A 24,575-nucleotide genomic window follows, 5' to 3' on the forward strand; every position below is an offset into this window, starting at 1 on the left:
ACAACGCAAGTTTTTTTTAAACGAAATTTGAACAATTTTTTTATTCTTTCTGAACGCATTATTCGGAAAATTGAACAACTCTAGGCATGTGGAAGGGGTGCATTTTCAGTGTCTCTATCACTCCTGTTCTCCGTTCACACGATTTTCCTCCGCATTTCTCACTCTGGTAGTCACTTACGGGCTACAGACTGTGGTGCACTGTACTTTGATAACAAGGTATGCGGAGCCTGGTACCTGCAGTGAATAACGGGTCTCTTGACCTTGATTTCGGATCTGGCCGCAGTGCTGTACTCTTGACACTGCAAGGTCGGCAGTCTGCAAGTCGGCACTCTGCAAGGTCTGCACTCTGCCTGGCTGTTAGCTGCTGGCAGGGTCGGATTGGGATCACAATTCGGCCCGGGCACTGATGAAAAAAGTGGCCCACATTTAAGGGGCGTGGCCCACATTTAAGGGGCGTGGCCCACATTTAAGGTGCGTGGCCCACCTTCAAGGGGCGTGCCCTTTCATGAAACACCATTTGCACAGACAAGGAATGAAAGTGGGAGGATACTGTTCTTGCACACGACACAGGGCCAAGGTGACAATGGCCTACATGCTGAGCAACTAAAAAAAATAGCAAGGCCCCTTTTTGTCACAAAATTATTCCAGCCCTCCAGCACAGGAGCACCTGAAAAGCAGCAAAGCCCCTGCTATTACTAACCTACTTAGCCCTCCCCAGACCTTCAGCACAGGAGCACCTGAAAAGCAGCAAAGCCCCAGCTATTACTAACCTACTGAGCCCTCCCCAGACCTTCAGCTCAGGAGCACATGAACAGAGGTAAGGCCCCTACAATTAGTAAATTAATCAACCCTCCAGGCCATGGGAAAATGTCCTGGCAGGGGAGCACAAAACACAGCTTTCTGGGTCATCCAAGGTAGCCAGGGGGGAGGCTGAGGTGAAGCTGGTGCATGGGAAGGGCCTTCCCAGTGTGTTCTGGCAGTTTGAGTATTTACCATTTACTGTAGTATTACCCTTGTGCCTGTGTATGGTACCCTTTTGTAACTTGCACACGTCACTTTTCTCTTGTAACACACTGTTTGCTACCTCTCATTTTTGTTTGCTCTAGATACTTGCACAAGTGCCACCATTGCCTACGTAACGTTTGTTCTTGTGCTGGAGTGTCTGCCATAATTGCAGCATTATACCTCTACTTGTATTTTGTACGCTTTTGTAACCTGCACACATATCACTTTTTCCTCCTGTAATGTATCGTTAGCTCCTCTTGTATTTTGTTAGATCACTATCACTTTTGATTCATGTAACTTAACGTTTGCTTTTGTAATTTGTCCACTTATAATTTTCTCCTCATGTATTATTGCTGTTCCTAGAGTGAAGCGCTCTGACACCTATAAAATCGCATAAATAAATAAAACAAAAAAATTCCAAACATCACCAGGCCCCCACAGAAAGACCCATTCTTCCTCGCCCACTATGCCCTGAATGTGAAGGGCTGTGGGCGAGGTGTCAAGACTAACATCGTTTCTGGGCTGCATGGGCGCCAGGGGGCCGAGGTGCAAATGGCTCAAAGGCCTGAGAAACACCTGGCCCCCAGGGAGGCCGATTATTGCAAACAATCACCCCTGCCCAGCCTCAGCTTGATTGCTTGGCAGGGCAGGGGTGAAGGAGAGGCCACTGCTGACAATCGCTGTCCGGCCGCACAGCGAGGCTGCTTTCATTTTCTGTGTCTCTGTCTCCGTGCACTCTGTGGGCCGTTTTTTTTCCTCCCCTTTCCTAGTCCACTCTCTGTGGACTGGGACAGGGGAAAAAAAAACGGCCCACCGAGGGCACTGAGGCACCGGCCCTTCGGCCCATTCCCGAATGCCCGCCTTGCCAATCCGCCCCTGGCTGCTGGTGGCGTCGTTATGCTGATACACATGCATGTTTCCCATAAGTTGGCAGGGTATGCTCAGACGTGAGTCCCTTGCTCACTTTGCCACTGGATTCAAGCAAGCCTGGCTGAAGATGGCTGTAATGCCAGAAACCGGTCCTAGGAAGCTTGTTTCCGGTCCAGGGAAGGCATGGCTTGGCAGTTCGGGCTGGACTGTTCCCATGAGGCACAGGGTCAGACTGATTTGCATATGGCCATGTCTGAACCGGGGTGGCAGAGTGGGCTAAAGAACGGTGATGGAATAAACTCAGATCTGTTGACTGGGTGTGAGTGTTTGATTGGTTCAGATGCTCTGTCCATCACCTTCCCCTTTAGTACCGTATTTGGAACGGGGGCAGGACTGAGCTTTTCAGAAGGGTTTCTATAGATGCAATGGAACAGTATCAGAGCGTCTCGGCAGTACCACTTTGCTTTAAACTTACTGCATCAGTCTCAATAGAGATGTACATTTAATGGTATAGTAGCGAAACTTCTCGGACTATTAAAGTATCAGCACTTTTGAACATAGTTGCTATATGTTTGAGCTAAACTGAAGGTGGTTTAGTCCCAGCAGAGACCAGTATTTGAATGGGCATGGATTGTTGTTTTATCCTGTACTCTGGTTTTCCCCTGCTAATACTGTTTCCTTCCTGACTGCTGACCCTGCTGGGAGCTGCGTTTCGTCTTGCCTACCTGTTTCCGGTCCCTTCGCCACACCACGCCTCGCGGCCCCCGCTCCGCGGGAGCCGCTCGCAGGTGGAAGACACTGGTGGGGACTTGGTGTTTGCTGACCCGGTAACGTGCATAGGAGCACCAACGCGGCCAGAGTACCTGCTGATCCATCTACCCAGGCAAAAGGCGGGACTGCGAGGACCAGCCTGCTGAGCGGCGCTAATCGGCCGCAGCTGGTCCTCTTCCCGCCCCCTCCACTGGATAAAATCAGTGTGGAGTGTAATTCCCTTGCGTTTCCTTCCTGACTGCTGACCCTGCTGGGAGCTGCGTTTCGTCTTGCCTACCTGTTTCTGGTCCCTTCGCCACATCACGCCTCGCGGCCCCCGCTCCGCGGGAGCCGCTAGCAGGCGGAAGACACTGGTGGGGGACTTGGTGTTTGCTGACCCGGTAACGTGCATAGGAGCACCAACGCGGCCAGAGTACCTGCTGATCCATCTACCCAGGCAAGAGGTGGGACTGCGAGGACCAGCCTGCTGAGCGGCGCTCATCGGCCGCAGCTGGTCCTTTTCCCGCCCCCTCCACTGGACAAAATCAGTGTGGAGTGTAATTCCCTTGGGTTTCCTTCCTGACTGCTGACCCTGCTGGGAGCTGCGTTTCGTCTTGCCTACCTGTTTCTGGTCCCTTCGCCACACCACGCCTCGCGGCCCCCGCTCCGCGGCTGCCGCTCGCAGGCAGAAGACACTGGTGGGGACTTGGTGTTTGCTGACCCGGTAACGTGCATAGGAGCACCAACGCGGCCAGAGTACCTGCTGATCCATCTACCCAGGCAAGAGGCGGGACTGCGAGGACCAGCCTCCTGAGCGGCGCTCATCGGCCGCAGCTGGTCCTCTTCCCGCCCCCTCCACTGGACAAAATCAGTGTGGAGTGTAATTCCCTTGGGTTTCCTTCCTGACTGCTCACCCTGCTGGGAGCTGCGTTTCGTCTTGCCTACCTGTTTCCGGTCCCTTCGCCACACCACGCCTCGCGGCCCCCGCTCCGCGGGTGCCGCTCGCAGGCGGAAGACACTGGTGGGGACTTGGTGTTTGCTGACCCGGTAACGTGCATAGGAGCACCAACGCAGCCAGAGTACCTGCTGATCCATCTACCCAGGCAAGAGGCGGGACTGCGAGGACCAGCCTGCTGAGCGGCGCTCATCGGCCGCAGCTGGTCCTCTTCCCGCCCCCTCCATTGGCCCCTCTCCTTGATAATCTGAGACAGTAACGCGCACGCGGGGCCAAAGACCGGGGCCAAAGACCGGGGCCAAAGACCGGGCCGTTTGAGGCCGTAAGAGGTCTGGGCTGGGCCACGTTACTTGGTTCTACGGCTGTCTAATTGTATGTGAGTCAGTTTCTTCTCATCTGTGGTTAGCTCCCCATTGTTCATTATGTGTACACGAGCTACACGAAGTAAAACTGCTAGGGGACTTAGTAGACCTAGCGGGACCCTGGATGACTTTTTAACAAAGACCAATCTGGCCATTGATGCCGAAATTAACAAAATGCAACACAGGGTCTCCCTTGAACTTGATGCTGCCCGCAAACTGTCCTTAAATATTGCCTCCTCAAAAAAATCATCAATTGGCAACCTTGCTCTAGCTCTTACCCCCTGAGCGCACAACAGGCCCTCGCCCCCTGCTTACAATGGCAGAAATACACCATTGCCCATCTCTGCCTCCATGCGACCAAGTGAAGGATCTTTCACCAAATCCTCCGGAGGAGGTTGCGCTATCCAAACCTGTAGTTGGTGTAAGCTCACAGGCAAAGAGTAAATCACCTAGGGCTGTTACACGGGCTAATAATAATGCTAAAAAAATGGCGCTTCAGCAAAAGAAAAGCTTGGCTAGGTCTGCATTTGCCCGCAAAAAGGCTAAAATTGCGAGAGCCCAGTTTTTTAATTGCCGATGCCAATTAAGCGCCTCTGCCCCTGGGGATTCAAATGACAAAACTTACATAGACTTGCCTGTTAGTGCTACTACCCATGCCTTGGAGGGAGCATTGAATGTTCAACAGGTGGTATCGCTTCCCGGCTCGAGCAAAGATGGGTCAAGGGAGGGAAGTTTGAGTGGGGTTGAGGGGGATAAGAGGGGTGACGAGGAATTTGTACAAACTGTTTGGGACACTCTTAAGAAGTTACTCACCCCCTTGGAACTCAAACTTTCTAGAATAGAAAACCATCTGCTCGAGATGGACAGGACAATCGTCACATTGGCCAGTCTTAGTCTCAAGCAGATGGAAGCTAGATTTTCACAGGGGGAGGTTTTACCTTCACAGCCTTTAGAAGTAGATGCACCAGTTGCTCCTTCTCTGGGACCCAAACCTGTACCTAAACCTCGCACAAAAATAGGGAATAGCATCACTACCATCCCAAATCCCCAGAGCTTGCCCTCCGAAGGAGTCCTCAGTGCCACCTAAACCTAAGCTCACTGCCTTTCGAGCTGGGATTGACTCACATCCCCAGCAGAATACTGCACGTTCAAAACCTGTGCCCTTAGCTGACCGGCAATCTAATCAGCCATCCCTCAATGCCCAGCCTCCTTTTGAACTTAGTAGACCCAACTTCCGTGGTGGCTATATTGATCTACCACCGGAAGCTAGTTCATACGTCATTGTATTAGCTGGTGTACCAACTCTTGACCCACTAGCAAAAGAGGACCACTGGTCCCTTAAAAACAAGGTAATACACTGGCTAAATACAAATAGATAGCTCCCAAGCCACCAAAGAAGCCGGGTACTAATGGTGCGAAGAGTACCGTGGGTCGGACCGAGCCACAAATCCATCATGGAGCGACTGTATAGTGGTGACCTTTGCTGACCCCCATACTGCACAGCACCTCTGTTCATGGGCCCCTTGCGAAGACGACCAGACAGTTGTTGTTAGACCCCTCACTTTTTTCTACCCTCCTAGAAATCAGCATAGGACAGGTGGGACTTGGACAACAATTCAAAAGTCCAGGAACAGGGGTTTTAGGAATGGGGGACCAAGCCAGAGTGCCTGGTGGCAGGGTGCCCCTATGTCTAATATGTTAGGCTGCCTTGAGGAGGTTGACTGACTTGGGGGGGGGGGAGAACACAAAAAGGGAGCTGGCAGACCCTATTATGTACACCACGAAAGGTGTTAGTGTGGCTTGTCCAATGTTGCCTTCAGTCCAACAAACAACACTTGCCAATGCCCATAATCCCCTCCCGGCTGAAGTAGGAATTTTAGCACAGCATGTAACCCCTTGTACTAGCACCCCCGCTAACCAAATTAAAATAGCATCCTGGAACATAGCGGGTTTACGGGGTCGCCTGGATAATGATGACTGGGCAGATTACATCTCATCCCATGACATCATCCTTTTCCAGGAAACCTGGTCAGTTGCCCCACTGTTTAGACTAGGTTATCTAAACTTCTATAAACCGGCAACACAGGGCATGAAGGGCAGGGCCTCGGGTGGTCTCCCCATCTGGATAAAAAATAGCTTGGGATTCAACACAAGAGAAATAGTGGGGACGAATCCTGATCTTCTTTGTATATCCTTAAGTAAGGAGAACTGTAAAGATATAATCCTTATTAATATCTATGCCAGAGGATGCCAGGGCGGCAAGAAGCAACCGATCCTTATTGATCTGGAAGTCTTCCTAAACGAGCACAAAAGCGACCAGCTCACTATAGTGGCTGGTGACTTGAACTGCTCATTTGAGCCTATCCTGAACCTTGCTGAAGATGTTGGTTTAGAAGAAGATTCCACATGGAACATTCCCCCGTTAGCAATTACCAAGGGTGTCGGGGGAACTGAGGCTGCTTTTAATTGGCTTGGGCTCTGCCTGGAATGGGGGCTCCGAGCAGTGAATGGCCGTAGCTTATCTGATAAGGAGGGGAAGCCAACTTTTGACAATGGGTCCTGCGCAAGCCGCATTGACTACATACTAATTAACATCGAATCTTGGGCATCTGTAACTGGACATGACTATAGATACAAGGCTGGAGAGTGATCACAATCCCCTCTCACTTGTACTCAAGGTCCCAGGGCTAGGGCCACTCCAGGCAGAATCAGACTGTATCACATCTGACCTCGTCTTGTGTGACAACAGAAGACGGGTCAAATGGTCCAGGGTGATAGCTGATTCAGAGCTTGTCAGTCAGATAGAAGAATTGGTCCTACATACCAAAGATAAGATGATGGCACCATCTTCCAATGACATGCCCAAGATTAATAACGTCGACCTTCACGAGGCATGTTTTGCGGCAATTAAGGAACTTCTCACTAGACCATGCCGGAAACAGAAGGCTAAGCAATCTAAAGGCTGGTACAACAAAAACTGTAGAGAAGCCCATGGCATCCTTATTGCTGTGGTCAAATCTAGAAACACCCCGGATATTAGGGTAGCGACAGGTTTACAAACGCACTATCTGGGAAGCCAAAAGGGATTGGGATGACTCATATTGGCTTGATCTTCTTCAAGCATGTGAGTCTTCCAACCAAATTAGATTTTGGGAGATAGTCAGGCGGGGCAGGGGTTTAGATTGATTATCCCCTGAAAACCATGTTTCAGCAGCAGATTGGGTGAAATTTTTTTCTGCCCAATTCACTAACCAGAATGCCCCCCAGTCGGCTGAAGGGCCTTTAACAGGGACCAACTTAGCTCCGCATGGGGACAGACTCACTTTTAGCTTTTCAGACACTGAACATGCACTAGGTTCCATTCAGTCTGGGAAAGCTCCAGGTATTGACGCTGTACCAGCTGACCTTTTTAAATTGAACCTAGATTTGTGGGTCCCTTATATCAAAATCTTAGCAAATTCCATTGCAGCCGGGGAAAGGATACCGCAGTCCTGGAAAGGGGCCGAGATAATCCTGGTCTTTAAGAAATGGGATCGATCCTTACCAAAAAACTATCGCCCCATTAGCCTGATCGATACCATCCAGAAAGTGGTATCACGAATGGCCCTAGCTAGAATACAGGGGTGGATTGAGCAAAACAACATACTCTCCCCCATGCAGGCAGGGTTTAGATCAGGCACCAGCACCCTTGACCAGGTGTTTCGGCTTACCATGATGTACTGGAAGGTGGTCTTTTTGGGCGGTGGTGTCATCTACGCTGCCTTTGTCGACCTTCGGTCGGCATTTGACCTGGTTCCCAGGGCAAAACTTTGGGATGCCCTGAGAAGCATGGAATTTCCTCCAGAACTGTTAGACCTGGTTAGGCGCCTTCATGAGGATAACTTTGCACGCGTAAGATGGGGCAAACCGGGTCAGGTGACCGCTAGCTTCCCTGTCGAACGTGGCGTCCGGCAGGGCTGCGTGCTGGCCCCTACCTTGTTCCTCCTGTTTATCAACCGGGTGGTCGCATTTTTTAACGACACTAATACTGATGCACCTACCCTGGGGGGTTCAAAGTATCCCATGTTAATATTCGCCGACAACACCCTGCTCCTTTCAAGGACCCGTAGCGGCCTGCAGGCTGCCTTAAATAGATTTGCTGAGTTTTGTTCATTAAATGACCTCCAAATCAATGCTGACAAAACCAAATTTATGATTTTCAATAAAAACAAGCCTATCACCAGCTCATTCTCATTAGAGGGTGTTCCAATAGAACAGGTCAAAGTCATGTCTTACGTGGGCGTGACCTTGGACCACCAACTTACATGGAAACCCCAGCTGGAAGTGTTAACCCTTAAGTTTGTTCGCCTTACAGGTTGTCTGATTAAGGAACAGAAAAAAACCATGACAAAACGCATTACACCCGCGTTAAAAATATATGAGGCCAAGGTGAATGCGGGTACCCTGTATGGTGCGGATATCTGGGGATATAAAGGTTTGTCGGCCCTTACTAGTGCTCAGAATAAGTTCCTCCGGAACCTAGTGGGACTCCCCCAATCTTCCCCCATTACACCTCTGCTTTGAGATTTAGGTTGCAAACCGTTGGATGAGATGGCACAGTACCGTCTTGTTGCTCTTTAGCGTCGCCTTTGGACGACCCAAGAACTTAGCTTATTTGCCCAAGAATTAGGTGAGGTTAGAGCATTGTGGGGTGCCCAGAAAATTCCATGGCTACGGGAGGTTAAGCAGATCCTGTATTTGATGGGCCTCCCAGAGCTATGGCTACATCCCGAATGTTCAAGCTTCCCATCGAAAGCGGAATTCAAAGAGCTTTATTGGGTTGGTAAAAAATCCGTACTGGTCTCCCTCTCCTCTGTTAATAACCTAACGGGACAGTTTCTAATGCACAAGATAACCCCATTTCTCGAACCTTATTGGGACCTGATATGCAAATCACTTGATCGCAAGTTGTACCATCAGTTTCGGGTGGGAACCCTACCGATCAAGTCTTTTACTGCAAAGTGGGCAACAAACTCAAGCGACAAATGCCCCTTTTGTCCTGATCAGGTAGAAAGCCTGGGCCATGTATTTTTTGCATGTCCTGCCTATCGATCGCCCAGACTAAAATGGTTGAAACCGATCTGTAAAACACTTAACTGTGAGGGTAGCCACGCAGCCCTGCTTAAATTGAGAGATCTACGCACTGCTAAGTCAGTGATTTGTGTTGCTAAATTTTTGGGTTGGCTGTGGCTTATCCGTGCAAAGAAACTGTAAATCGCTTTTTTTATTAGTTTTAATGTTTATGTACACTATATTTATGTACTGGTGGATCCAATGTACAATGCTGTATACTGAAAATGCTTTTTAAAGATATTTGTTGTCTTTTATGAATTTTTTTATTCGAAATAAAGACTAATTGAACTAGTACTGATTACTTCAACTGCTGCGTACAAAAATAAATACATTATATACCAATCCTGTGGTTGTATCTTGGAGATATATATATATATATATATATATATATATATATATATATATATATATATATATAATGCTGTAAGCAGGTGCTGGTGTGCTTCTGAATCGTCAGAGGTGGCGGTGCAACAGGTGTGTCCGCGCCAAACATCAAAGCGGATCAGTCTGTTGGTAAAGGACGAACACTGCACTCCAGCCAGCTGCGTAACTGTACTCTCTTAATTGGCAGGAGAAGAATAGACGTGTTTTAGTTGCCTTGTGCAACTGTGTTCACGAACGCATACCATTTTGGACGTTGTAGTGTTTAAATACTCTGAAATGACCAGTGCAGTAACTAAGTATAAAAGGATGTTTTCGTAGGCACCATCTTGTAACCTTATAGTTCATATAAAGACTGCACAAATTATAATGTAATTAAATAACAGTGCAGTTGCAAATCAAACAAGCATTTGCAATGCAATAGGTCTTGCATTTGCAAGAGTTTAAGCTATTGGCATTGTAAATGACCATGCTTTTTATTTATGTTTCGAAAACCAACACGTAAATAAAAGCTATTGCTATTTACAATGCCAATAGCTCAAACTCAAACAACTGCGAGACCTATTGCATTGCAAATGCTTGTTGATTTGCACTTGAGGAATGCCCATGAACTCCAATGGGTGTCGAATAAGGGCAGAAACATGTTGACCTCTAGTAGGAGTATATTTGTTAGAAACCCCTAGTCCTTTTTGTTTTTAGGTCTTGCGCCTAGCGTTGCAGTGTGCAGCATTGCTCTCACAGCGAGAGACCTCATGTAGGGGCTTCAGAAAGCTGACCACACGCTCGCGTGCTTTTGTTTTCGTCAGTTGCTATTGGCTTTTGCGTGCGTCTTTGTAAAAAAGGCAGCACGCCATTGGGGAAAGGCGTGTGCATGTCCCAGCTGCTTTAGAAATGTAACCGTCCATGTCCCATTTGTCTGTTACGCGCAGCAGCGGCATCTGAGACCTAATAATAAACATGTGTTTCTAATTAGCTCGCGTTCGCTTTGCTGCTGCGCTCCCTCGCCCCGCTCCTCTGTGATGTGCGCACACCACTGGTTTCCGTGCTCCTGGCCTGCCCCATGTCCCCTCCTTTTCGCTACCTACTAACAGCTGGGCTGCTTGAGAACTGAGGCAACCTCATTGTTTGCACTCCTGCTGCTTTACCGTGAAGTGCTTTCGTCTGTGACTCAAAGCCGACATCACTGAATATATGTATTTCTTTTGGGTAAGCTTTCACACTCGAGCAACGTGTTTACTGTGCAGAATCAACTTTAAAATCAGAAGATAATGCTATGTATGTGCTCAACTTTTTTGACCACGCTCGTGGGCCACATGCTCTGCGCGGTATCAGTGGTGCCTGGGCAAGATGGTGGCCGATCAGGAGGGGATGACCAGTGCGCTATTCTCCCCCTTGCCTGTCTGCGCTGCCTGCTCTCTTGCAGTCATCTTCATTCCCTGCAAATGCAGTGTGTGTCTCTCTGTTCCGACAGTCGCTGAGGCCCAAGGCCCTTAGGAGCCGGGAGAGTTCATCCGAGAATGTTTACTGTTTGTGGCATCCCCGGTGCTGCCAAGCATGGATCCGGAGCATGTGATATTCATCTCCGGTACTTACGAACAGCTGTGTTTTTGGGCCTGTTTCGTGCGAGTTGCCTAGCGGGCGGAGATGGGGTGGTGTCAGGGCTCCTATCAGCTCCCCGCCGCAGCTGTCAGAGGGCATGGGCCGTCTCTTGCAACAGTAAGTTTACATAAAGTTGTTGAGGGGATGAGTGGGCTTACCATAGCCCCGGGAAAGTCGGGAAGTAATTAGTACACAAGATTTCAGTCCGCCTGGATCGATGGGTTTTCAGGTAGACTGTTCGCCTAGTTTGCTTTGCGCTCTAGACACTCCTTCGGGTATATAATGCACCTTGAGGCCAATGCACAGTGTCTCTTCTGCCTTGTTGTGTTTAAACTTCAGGGCTGCCACTACTGCCTCAGAGACCCGCCAACGCCGCAGAAGCATGGGCATAGTATGCAATGCACACTAGGCCTGCCTACTGGTTGTTGTGTTTGTATGCGATGCTCCCCGCTCTACTTCTGGATAAGCTGCCGCAACCTCAGAGCCCTGTCAGTACCTCAGTGGCGTGGGCACAGTGTGCCATGCACACTCAACCCGATTTGTTCAGGGTTCTCCTTCACAATCAGGGAGATACCCTGCTAACATGGTGCGCCATGACTTTGGGTGCATAAAAGCCTCTGCCGGCCCTGCTAACGCGGCACACCACAACTTCCCGTGCACTTAATGGGCCGCGGCGCACATAGGTTCTATTTACAAAGTTACTGCGCTTTGTTTTATCACGGCGCACGCTTGTTCTTTACTGCTTCCTAATTAATTAATGCAAGCAAGGCGTCAATTCCGGGTTCTTCTCCAGCACATGGACCAAGCACAGATTAATTGAGCTTCGTTAGTGTATCTCCTCTGCATACGCAGTGTTTCATGTACTTTTGTTTTGGTTTAACCATGTTCCTTCTTTCACTTCCCCGTGCTGCTGACACCCCTTTCCCTACCCTCCCCGTCATCCGCGCATGTTTACCAGGTAGGCAGCTTTCCTAGGCCATCGCTTTGCAGTGTTTACAACGTCTATCTCTGTGGCAGGGAGAAACATGCAAGGCCCTTCACTGTACACCTTCTGTAAATGTACTCTACTTTTCAACCATAATTTTCCTTCTATGGCTGGCTTCATGTTTCCGCTTGCTCATTTTGTTTGCTTCACGTTTTATAAGCCTTGGAACCAAATCCCTACACTCCCCCCGAATTTCTTATCACACTCAAGTTCATCTCTCAACTCCGTTAGAAAATAAACAATCTCGCCCCCAAATACACATGAACCACTTTCTTTTCTGTCACGATGAGCAATCTCTGCAGTTTTTGTTTTCCATAATATGGCAGACCTCATGTTTTGTCAAAATAACGTGGCTTGTGAGCATCTACCCTACTGTGAGTTTCTATATCAATTGAATAGTCCGCTCTCATTCAGGGGCTTCTCCCTTAGATCTTTAGTGTGTATCTCTCTATTGTCATGTGTACCCTATACTTGGGGTTCATTTCTATTAAAGATTGAGCAATAGTGTAAACCTTTACATCAAACATTAGCAGTTTTTGCATTGTGCACACCTGAGACTCATATATTTGGATATGGTGTCATATTACGGTATTTGTTTTAACATTTCCATCTGTATTTGTTTTTTGGCCATCTTATTGGTATTTATCCTTGTTCATTTTGCTTTATGAGAATAAGTGGAGTTAGAAAATGGTAGATTTCCACAGTTATTAACTGATAAACATGCAGTCATACTTTGATGCCTGAGGTTTATCAAATGTATTAGTACAACACAACACCTATAAGTAAATATTAACATTATATACAAATGTTAACCTACACCTGTATTTAAGGGAATACCATCCTGTTTTGTAACTCCCCATGCTGTCCATCTGCTTAGCTGTTGATCTGCAATTAATGAAGGCCAGCATGGAGAGCCACTTGCTAGAAGCGCAATTTCCTGTATTTTTTTAAAGCTTTTTTAAAACTATTATTTTTGAGCAGTTGCTCAGTGCACAACAATACACGCAGAAGGAGACTACATACAGTAGGCCAATCGTGGGAAAAACAGACCTTCCTCTTTTCAACTGTGATCACCTTATCTAATAAATTACTTACACAGTACCTTGGATGTGAAATTTTGCTCCTGAATAGGTTCGGCAAGGAGTATCCCCTGACCCACCATCAGCCCCCCACAGGACTACCTGTATTGTGCCCAGTTGCCCTATACTTTCTTGCATTTGCTGCGGCATCTCCGGCTAAGATGTACATTGCGTTCCGCCAATTGGCACCAGTCTAGATCGTTTTCCAGTCTCAGATGTTCGAGGTCCGTTTGCTCCCCAAGCTTTGGCGATATTTCGTTTAGCAACCTGCTGCCAATGTCAACTACTGTGCTGAGTATCTGGGCCACTTCTCCTCCCCGGAAAACCCCTGAATCGGCCATCTAGCCTTCAATTAGACCGCCAAGTCTGTAAACGTGGCCATTAGAGCTGTGACCTCCCTCTAACATTGCTGGGTCTCAGGGCATTCCCAAAGTGCATCTTTTGCCACAGGCTCTAGTGCATGGGGCAGAGTCGCAGCGGGCCATGTGATGCAGCCTGGATCAAGAGTAGTAAGACCTATGTAATATGCGCAATTGTAGCATGGGAAATCAGGCTCTTATAGTGATTTCTCTGGGGATATGGATGGCGGCCTCCCAGTCATCGTCCTATATCTCCCTCCCAGGCCCCCTGCAGTGAATGAAGATCAAGTGAATTGAGAATTATTTTTCTATCGGCCAGGGAGACTGCCTTAGTTGGCATTGAGTAGAACAGCAACCCGTCTTCCATGGGCGAATATTCCAGGAGCTGTTCCCCTTGAGGTAGGTGACACCTCAGTGCATGCCTTAACTGTTGGTACCAGAATATCTCCTATTCCCCTCCCCACCCCATGGTGTACTCTGCTCGGAGTTCCTGAAAAGGGGTAAGCGATTTCTTCTCTTCTCCCCCCCCCCCCCCCCCCCCCCCACATCTCCCAATTTATTGATATTTATTAGACTCCTTCTTATGTGACCTCTCCCATTTTTCACTTGTTAGCTGCCAGCATCACTGCTTGAGTGTGGCTCTGGAGCGTGCCCGCTTTTTTCTTATTATATAGGATGGCAGGGTACCCCGGTCACCCATAGCCTCGTGGCCAACCCTGTAGGGTGGTTCATCTGTCCCCTTACACCCATTTGTTTACCACCATCAGCTGGGCAGCCCTATAGTAGGCTCAGAGGTCTGAAACCGCCAAGCCTCCTTCAAACACTCCCCGCTTTACTTTCACAAGGTATATGTGTGAATTGCCTCTGTTACACATCAGTGTCCACAGCTTGCTATTTACCTTGGTAAAAAAATGACTTGGAACCTTGTAAGGAGTATTCTGGAGAACATATAGCATATAGGGAGAGTCAGCATCTTGAAGAGCACAGCTCTACTCATTAAGGAGTTCAGCAGTGCTCTCCAATGGGTCACGTCTGTTCGAAGGCACTCCAGCTGAACAAACCAGTTCAGTTGTAGAAAATCCTCTACGTCCCTGGTGAAGACAAACTCCCAGGTAATGGAATGCCAGTGTCACCACTGGCACCAGGTACCTTGGTGGGAGGGTAGGAGTCCTCCCTGATAGCAGGAAGATCAAGGACTTATCCCTGTTGATTTGGTAGCCTGAGTAGCTCCCGAAGAGGTTCAAAGTATGTAAGATCTGTTGCATTAAGGGGCGGGTACGCAAGACATGGAGTAGGATGTAATAGGCATAAATAGATCGCTTTGTCCACTCCGTATACCCCAAATGAGAGGGTCTTGACGTTTCCAAGTTGCCAGGGGCTCCAGGGCTAAGAACAAATCATTGGTGACAAGTGGCAACCCTGCCCTGCCACGTTCCGTCTGCACAGAGTAAAGGCACGCAATATTACACCATTCACTTGAACTCTTCCCATCAGGTCTTTGTATTGTTCTTGGACCTACCAACAGAATTTTGGGCCGACGCCTAATCTGGGAAAGACTCCGACAATGTAGGGCAGCTCTAATGCTGTCAAACGCTATTTTGATAGTAAAGGCAATGTTAGCCTCCGTTGTCTTTAATGATATCAAAATTCTCTCTGTATGTTAATTGGAGAATCGCCATTCTCATACATCCTGCCAAGAGTTCCTTAATTTATGTGGTTGCTCTGAAGACTGGATAATAGTAGGGTGAGATGGGAACCTGGTTTTGATGAGGCCATTTGTAGTGTAAACAACTCTAAGATAAGGGGTTTCAGTTGTTGTCTATGCAACTAGGAGAGTCTAACACTTTGATAACTCCAGGCACTTCGCAAGTTACAAAGCCCATTAAAGTGATGTCATGGAATGTTGCTGGACTGAAGGGCAAATTGGATAGTAGTGATTTGGGGGGAGCCTTTATTGAAGAGGTACAGACCGGTTCAGCAGCTGGTAAATTGAAGCAGCCTCTTGTGCTGCCAGACATGCTTCGAATTTCTTCTTTCTCAAAGGCTCCCAACGAGAAGTGTGCTCGGTCTCCTCCTCCCAAAGCATTTATGAACTCCCGCCCACCATTGGAGCTACTCGTCATCTTGTGGCATTATGGGAGTTAGTGTCTATTATTTAAATATTGCGCACTAATTACCAGCTGCTGAACCTGCCCGTACCTCTTCAATAAAGGCTGGTAAAATTGTGTGTTTCCAATGTGCTTTTCGAGTGCGTTACCAGTGCTTTGCCAATTGTTAGCGGTTTCTCAGCCGCTGAGGATGCACCACCCCAAAATGCTCAGGGGGCCACATGGGAAGGATTTACCTACCTCCTATGCGGGGAAACACAGAAGAATTGAGGACTCGAACAGCGAGAGGGGCCCGTTCAGGCAGCTCGAGAGAGTGCTTCAATTTACCAGCTGCTGAACCTGCCCGTACCTCAAAGGCTGGTAACCTTGTGTGTGTATATGTATATATCACTATCCTACTGGCAGTCACCATTAGGTAGTTAAAGTTAGAACCTTGTTTCTATTCAAAAATCGTTTTTTCTTTTGCCAATATCTTTGGCGCTGTTTGACAAATCAGGACATTTTCAAACCTAATGTCTTGCTCCGGTCTGCTCCTGACTTGAATGTTTCGAGGTGATTCTTTAAGGGGGGTTGAGAAAAAAGTGAGGGTCCCAAAACGTGTTTTTTCCATGTTAATTTCCAGAGGAAACTTTAGACGAAGCTACAGCCCTAACTGCAGAATGAAATCGCACCATATTTGGTAAAAAGCTGGCTCTTTGTTCAGAAGTTGACTTTTTTAAAATGGTGTAAATCTGTTTCCGGATCCAGCCGGTAAAAAAGTGCTTTGTTTGTTTTAAGCCCCGTGTGGCCCAGGACTGGGGGGACAATCAAGATATATGTAGCTGGGGACGTGGCCTCCTGGGGACCACCACCTCCCTGGGGCACATCAATGCAAATACGGGGATCAGTTGTGCCCCTTGGGGACCACCACCTCCCCGGGGCAATGTATACATTGGGGGGGGGGGGCAAGATGCCCCCCTCCTGGAGACTTCCTTGCCCTGGGAACCGCCACCCACCAGGGCCGGCTCCAGCAATGTCCTGAGGTGTCATTGCAAACTCTGCTTCACTTAATGGAACCTGCTCTTGCTTCAATGAAGCGAAGCACATTGATTTTTGACAAGGGGAGCTGGATGTCAACAGCTCTCCTTGTCCAAATGCAATGCCGGCTCCCTCAGGAGGCAGGTAGACCACTGGGACCGCAGGGGCATTGGGGCTCACCCGCTGTCCCCCAACATAAGGCCAGGCTTGGATGGGGGGGAAGGGCGGATATGGTTCCCAGGGCCAAAAATGGCCAAAGGGAGGGGGGGTCACGCAGACCCCTCCCATAAAGTTTTATAAAAAAATGATTGCCCCAGGCCAAAATCCCGATTCGGGAGAAGGGCCGTGCGGCCCCCTTTCCGTTTATAAAAAAAAAAGTGGCTCAAGCTCTGGGGTCCCCGGGGCTAAAAAAAAATTGGGAGAAGAGATCCGGCATCTCGCCGCAGGCCCCGCCCACTCCCTGCACCACTCTGCAAACGCGCCTCCTGGTGCGTTCGGGGTTGGGGGATTAAGTTCCCTTGATTCCTAACGGCTCTTGGGGCCGACTCGCCCACCAGGTACCACCACTAAGCCCCACACAATGGGATTGCTGAGAGGTGGTCTGAGGCCAACCCTATTCTTACACCACTCTGCAAACTCTTCTCTTGGTGCACTGGTGTTGGGGTGATGAGGTCCTCTTGTGGTCTGAGGACCTAAAGTGGACTTCATCCCCGAGCAGCAGTGCCACAGAAGGCACGTTTGCAGAGTGGTGTATAAAGGGGCATGGCCGCGGACCACTCAGCAGTTCAGCTGTGTGGGGCTAACTAGAGATAACCGGAGATGTAGTTGGACCCCAGGGACCCTGAGGAGGTAAGGGGACTTCATCTCCCAACCAAAAGCACGACAGAAGGCGCGTTTGCAGAGTGGTGGAGAAAGGGGGCTTGGCCTGTGTCTACCTCATCGATCCCACTATCTGGGGCTTACTGAAGATATCAGGTGCGCTAGTTGGCCACTAAGAACCCCCAGGAGGCAAGGGCAATTCAATCACCATCCAAGAGCGTGCCAGGGAGCGTGTATGCAGATTGGTGGGCAAAGGTGCGTGGCCTGCTATGAGAACTTACCAATGCTGCTGTGTGGGTCTTACTGGAGGTAATAGGAGGGGTGGTTGGCCCCAAGGTTGTCCTTTGGGGCGAACTACCCCTGTTACCTCCAGTAAGTCCCACCCAGTAGAACTGCTATGTGGTCTTCGGAGGCCACGCCCCCCTTTCTCCCCCACTCTGCAAACGCACCTCCTGGCACACTACGTGTTGGGGGGATGAAGTCCACTTTTCTCCTGAGGGACTTTAGGGGCCAATAAGCTCTCCGGATGTACGACATTACAACGCATGCTTTTACATCGCATGCTTTTACAACGCGGTTTTTACAACGCATACCATTACAACGCATAGTGCTTTGGGGCGCTGGATAGTGAATAGTTTAATTTACTATTCCAACTCCAGTCCCCGTGGATAGTAGAGAAGGTGTTGGACAGTAAATTAAACCTATTCCCTATCCTAGAGCGCCCCCCAGCGCAATGCGTTGTAATGGTTTGAGTTGTAAAAGTTGCGTGGTAAAGGCACTGCGTTGTAAAAGTTGCTTTGTAAGTGATGTTTCCCAGCTCTCCTGGTATCTCCTGTGAGTTCTACGCAGCGGAATTCCTGAGCGCTGTTCTCAGGCCCAGCCCCCTTTCTCCACCACTCTGCAAATGTGACTACTAGTTAAAGAAGCATTTGGAATGTAATGGGTCTCGCATTTGCGAGAGTTAGAGATATTGGCGTTGTAAATGTTTATTACGAACGTTTTTTGAAGTGGATGTATGATGTGTGTAGTGAAAATATGTGGTATGTAATGGGTCTCGCATTTGCGAGAGTTAGAGATATTGGCGTTGTAAATGTTTATTACGAACGTTTTTTGAAGTGGATGTATGATGTGTGTAGTGAAAATATGTGGTATGTTGCACAGTAAAATTATGTGGATAGAAAGTATGTGGTATTTAGTGTATAGGAAATATGTAGAGTGGGATTGTGATTTGGAGAGTAATTATGTGGTATAGTAGTCGGTTGCAGAGTAGTAACCTCCGGTTTAGTCTTCCTCATTTCCGTAGAAGCTAAACTACAAACTCAATGAGACAAAAAAAGAAACCACTGAGGAGCACTTCTGGACCACTGGAATTATGCGACTGTTTGGCTGCACCAACTTTTGCACTATTATGCATTTTTTGCATTAGCCACATAATCCATCTGCTGCTTAATGTGCAGATTTGAACAAAAACCTTGTTTCTAGCTCAAACGGCTCAAAGGTTACCAAAAATGCAGCGACAAGTTATAGCGTGGTGGAAGGCCCTTTGCAAACACAGAAAGGTCTCCTCTTATTGCTAAATGTGGGTGTTAAATTGGTACTAATGGTGTTCAAACCACTCTTGCCTCTTTCTGCACCTCTGTTGCCTCTTTCTGCACCTCTGTTGCCTCTTTCTGCACCTCTGTTGCCTCTTTCTGCACCCCAGTTGCCTCTTTCTGCACCTCTTTTGGTGCTGGTTCCACAACCACTCAAAAACATTGGGCACTCGCAGGGCAGTCAGAAAAACCTCTTCATTGGCCGCATACACGTTTCAGCTTTTAACCTTCCTCAGTGCGGCAGATATAAATGTCAAACATAAGCAGCGCCCTTTCATTTTAAACAGTCCAGTTTCACAATTGGCTGTTTTCTAGCCTATCGGGAGGCAACAGTCAATCCGGTATGGATATGCTATGCCGGCTTCTCCGTTGTTAAGTTATGGGGCTTCAATGTCCAATGGAAACTCTCCTGATGTGTTGTGGATGCCGGCTTTTATCACTACCATCCGTCCTCTGTGCCCTCACGATATGATATATCTTTTTATTCTTATTCTTTCTGCTGGGTCCAGCGTCTGCTCCTTGCTCCTTCTCTCTTCATGGGACTTGAGGGATTGGAAGAACCGCAAGACTCTCCTGACCAATCACAACTCTGCATTACAGCGTTGTGATTGGTTTTGAGCGTCCTGGTTCGACGCTCAACCAGGGAATGGGGGGCCTGGGAAGGTTGTAATGGAGCCTGCATGGAGAGCGGGCAAAGTGCGCCTGACTAATTTGGCGAGCCTGAGAGTGCGACCAAACAGTCATTGCGTACTGAGTGGGCAAACCACACCTCCCCTGCTCCAAAAGCAGAGCAGCCCGCCTGCCAGAAAAAGAAATATAAAATGATAACTCAGTTTTTATTTTTATTAAATTTCCTTTACACTGCTCAAAAGCAGCTGAGCGACGCTCCTCCGCCATAGTGGAGGAGCTGCCACTGCAAGGCAGCCCAGTGTCCAGGCTGTGCAACCTTCTTTAAGGTGGCCATTGGAGGGAGGAGAGGTAGACAGTCAGGGTAGCTGTCTGTGGGTAGCTACACCTCTGGGATGTTCTGCCAACATGGTAGAGACCCTCTATGATGACATTTTGTGCATCTTACTAACATTCATCCCCAAAGGTGATGTGTATTTGATCACTGTTTGCTCTAGACCAGTGGGCATTGGTCCTAAATCTCCAGTCCTGGGGAGCAATTCAGTTAACTACTCTTGTCCACACTACCGAAGAGCACCTTTAAGGTGGTGCGGGGCAATTATAATTGCCACTTTGAGCCCCTTGATGTCAACTTTGATGATACTTTGTATGATGGGAATAGGCTGTGGGCTATACCAGTGTTGTGTATTCCCCTCATTGAGACCATGTCTTCCCTGGAGTTCTCCAAATGAACACCCTTACTTTCATTTATTCTTTACGAGCTTATACTGGGGGCATTAAATCACACAAGGCGCATGCGTTCAGTCGGGTAGGGTTTTCATCCCTAATAGATTACGTCCTTGTTGATGTAAGTCTATGGCTCTTAGTATTAGATCTGCAAATCCTGCCCAGACACGATAGTGATCACATCGCTCTGAACCTTGATCTAACTCTACCTACTAGAAGCGTAACAGCAACACAAGTTGATCAGCTGGACGGTAGACTGAGAGTGCGTTGGAGCAGTCTCCTGATTCAATTGAAGCTCTGTTTAAGGCAGTGGGTTCTTTACTTGTAGATTTGTTTAAAACATTTTTTTTATTGATAAAGGAAAAAAAGGAAGCAACAAGAAGACAACATAGGAGTCCACAGCATGAATTTACACTTTGCAATACAGTTGGAATCTGGGAGACACAGTACAAACCCTTTCACTTAGTCATAGTAATGCTTTCTCGCATACACATCAAACAAGTCACACATAGTAGGACCAAAACATGAGACAAAGATGTACAGCACTTAGCATGCAAACAGCTCCCTTATTCAGTACTATGTAATTTACTAGCAGATTTGAGTTAAGTTATTACATCTGATGGTAGTCTGCCAGCTAGTAAGGGTGGCAGAGATGCATGCAATGCTAGCTGACACACTTAAGATCCATTTTATGTAGACGCGCGTTCTGGGGACCCAAGTAAGAATACATTTTATTGGGTTAATGAACAGTGCAGAGTTGCTAAATTAGCCTTATTAGAGACATTAAAAACTAAAGATAGTAATTTGATTCGAATTGCGAGAGCAGCTTATAAAAGTCATTTATTTTGTCTAAAAAGAGTGGGAATGAACGAAATGGAATTCTCCACTTCGTGCTACTAAGTGTAAGGATTCTAAGGCATTCTGGAATATGGTTATGACTGGGAACTGAGGGTAGAGTCCGCATGGTGCACAATATTTCAGCTGATGTGTGGAATGAGCACTACCGGTCCCTGTAGAGTACCCGAAGGCACATGGTGACCACGTGGCTAGAATTATTGACCAGGGTTTGCCAACTAGGGAGTTGCCCTCCCTTGATCGGAAGGATTACCCTGTGATAACCCTGGTGGAAGTGCATAGGGCCATCAATAAGCTCACCCCTCGTAAGGCCCCTTGCAGTGACCAGGTACTTGGGGATCTTTATCTTTCAGAACCTAAAGTCTGGGGCCCATATTTGTGGGTAATCTTCAATGCTATCATGGAGGTAATGCCCATCTCTCATTATTGGGCTGGAGCGGAAATCATCCTTCTCCCCAAGAAAGGTTCCCCACTGTTGCCTGGTAACTATAGCTCCATTAGTTTGATAGATACAATTCAAAAAGTATTTTCCCGAGTGATTTTTGAAAGACAACAGGATTGGATGGAGGAAAATAAGGCTCTTAGCCCCTTTGAAGCAGGTTTTAGTCGGCACACTTTTACGATGTTCCAAGTCTTCATTTTACAATTTTTATATTGGAAAACTGTTGCTGTGAGGGTGGCAGCTTTATTTTATATTTGTTGATTTAAAGTCTGCATTTGACTTTTTTTCTGAGATTTACTTTGCGTTTACGCCGATATGGGGGTTCCATCATACCTGTGCCATGTAATTGAGAGACTACATGAGAAGAATTTTGCACAAGCTTGCTGTGGTAAATTGGGAGTACTCTCTGAAGCCTTTGAGAGTAGAAGAGCCAGAAAAGGATATGTGCTGGCCCCAGCTTTATTTACTTTGTATAATAATGGCCTTATGGGCACGGAACACCACTAATAAGGATTCACCCAGGCTTGCCTCTGTGAAGGTGCCCGCATTGTTTGCTAAGGATACCCTTCTTTCAAAGACTCCAATGGGTATCCAAAGTGTACTGGATAATTTTAATACTTTCTGCAACTTGAAGGGTATAAAAACCAACGTCCCCAAGGACAAATTTATGGTCTTCAAACCATCCCACTCCACATGCCCAAGCTTTAGTTTTAACGGAACTCCCTTGGAGAGGTATCCATGTTCTATCATTTAATGCTAAGTGAGCATATGATTGGCCTTTCCATATCACCAAGCAAAGGCTTAAACTGGCATAACACATGTGCAGGGCTATCCATGGTGTATAGGGGGGTCCTTTTTAAAAAAACAATTAGTCCCACTATTAAGGCCTCGAAATAACAAGCTTTAGGTGCTACTATGTATGGGCCGGGTTTTGGGGACACAAGGCTGTAAGCGATATCACACAGATTGAGAATAGCTTTATTGAGCAATAGTTAAATCTCTCCTCCCCTGCACCCAATTAGTCCCCCTTAAATTAGATGTCCATGTCAGACCTATCTCTGAGGGAATTGGTATTAAGTCCCTTATCATTTGGAGGAGAATGTGTCACCCCTGAGCAGATATCTTATAGATTTGCCCTGGAGGTGATTTGAGGGATAGTGGGGAGGCTGTTGTGGCTCCATCACACTAGGTAAACCATAAAAAGCATGGGTAAAGCGAGCCTGTGGGATAATCCTGTTGTGGTCTGTTTGACTTTGTCTACAGAGAAACTTGTTAAGGGGTTTAAGTTGTCATCTCTTTTGTGAGCTTTCCCCTGGATCTCTGACCGTAAGATTTTCTTTTCTTTCCCACTTTAGAGATCTAGGTCCAAATGGCTAGTGCAGGTATCCAGGTACTCCACACGGTTCTGAGGCATTTACAATTCTGAAAACCGACACATCAACATATTGATTTTGCAGTCTCTAGATATTCCTTTTTAATTTGGTGCTCATGGAAAAGGTTTTTGTAATTGACCTACTTATCAGCACTGACTGACCGTAATGATAGTGTCCCATACTTTGTCTGAATTGCTGTGCCACCATTTCATCATCTAAATTGTATCTGTTTCTAGATATTGTAGTGTTTTTAACTAGGCAAGAAACAAATATTTGTAAAGTTTTTAATGTTGAAATGAATGCACAGAGAAATCTAGGTATGCCTTTTATGTTGTAACAATTTTTTAAAAATCAGCTGTTTGAACTGTCGTAATGTACTTTTATGGTTCTATGAGCCGCAATAAAGTTGAATAAAGTAAAAGAAAATCTGGGATTAATCGCGGCTACAGTGCTGAACTAACTTGTATGATCCTAGGCAAATACTTTTTCACCGAGCCCCCTTTTTGCACATTCGCACAAATGAGCGCCGATTCAAATACTCTAGTTCTTGATGTGTGCTGTAGAAAAACCCAGGACTTCAAATGCAATGAGGTTTCTAAAAGTGGTGTATTTAAGTATGTGGCTTAAAAACTCAAACTAAATGCCTGATTTTAATAGTGTGCCACCCAACTGGTATTATGATGCCTCTTCGTTTATAAAAAAAACAACTGCTATTTTCCAAATTGACCATAATAAAAAGAAATCAACCTAAAATACAGGCATTTCATAACCATCATGAAGGTATGCAATTGGTGTGCTATACCTAGTAAATGTTTTAATAAGCTTGGGATGGACTCCCTTTTCCCTATGCAACGGCTTTCATTTACACTACTCCCACAACTCCCTATCCACCAGTTGACTGACCCCCACCCCACCACCACCACCACCACCCCCTTCCCCGGAGAATTTGCAAAACAATCCCAAGACACATCCCACCAACTTTAACTTATCCCTCTCTGACACCACCCTCTCCTCCTCCACGTCCCCTGACTCGCACAATATATACCTCTCATCAAGAACAAATCTGAGATATGTCTCTACTTAGACTTCCCAGCCCCTGGCCGACCTCCACTTCTCCCTCCCACCCCTGCGCTATAATTCCCAACAAGCTACTAGCGAAACCGACCCACAGTCAATGACTCCTAACTCTCACAGGCACTCGAAGCTGCAGCTTGAATCTTAACGTGATTTTTCACCCCACATGTCCATGGCTATCCGCAGGGGCAACCTAGGCAACATTAACACTGTGGGCCTGACTCCCACTGACCAAGCTCTCCACCCCAGGACTGCCCCGCTCAGGACATCTGAACCTAAACTTCCCTACTCCCTCCTCTATGAATATGACTCAGACTTGCTCTGATGGAAAGCCAGCTAGAAATCGTAATACAGGGCATCAACAAAATCTTATCTAACCTCACCACACCTCTGGAGCCTTCCCAAACCCTACACCCACAGTTACCAACACTGAGCACACAAGTCCTCCCAAGGCTCAATGGCACAGCTGGAAAATAGCCCCCTTC

At 47.4% G+C, this 24,575-nt stretch overlaps 1 protein-coding gene across 1 annotated transcript in view; it reads left to right on the forward strand.

Annotated features, from left to right (window-relative positions):
* Window positions 1-24,575, forward strand: part of LOC147733581 (protein regulator of cytokinesis 1-like) — an 863,550-nt gene that overhangs the window by 675 nt on the left and 838,300 nt on the right. The window lies entirely within an intron of this gene.

Source organism: Lissotriton vulgaris, chromosome 2_1, assembly GCF_964263255.1.
Source record: "Lissotriton vulgaris chromosome 2_1, aLisVul1.2, whole genome shotgun sequence".
NCBI lineage: Eukaryota > Metazoa > Chordata > Amphibia > Caudata > Salamandridae > Lissotriton > Lissotriton vulgaris.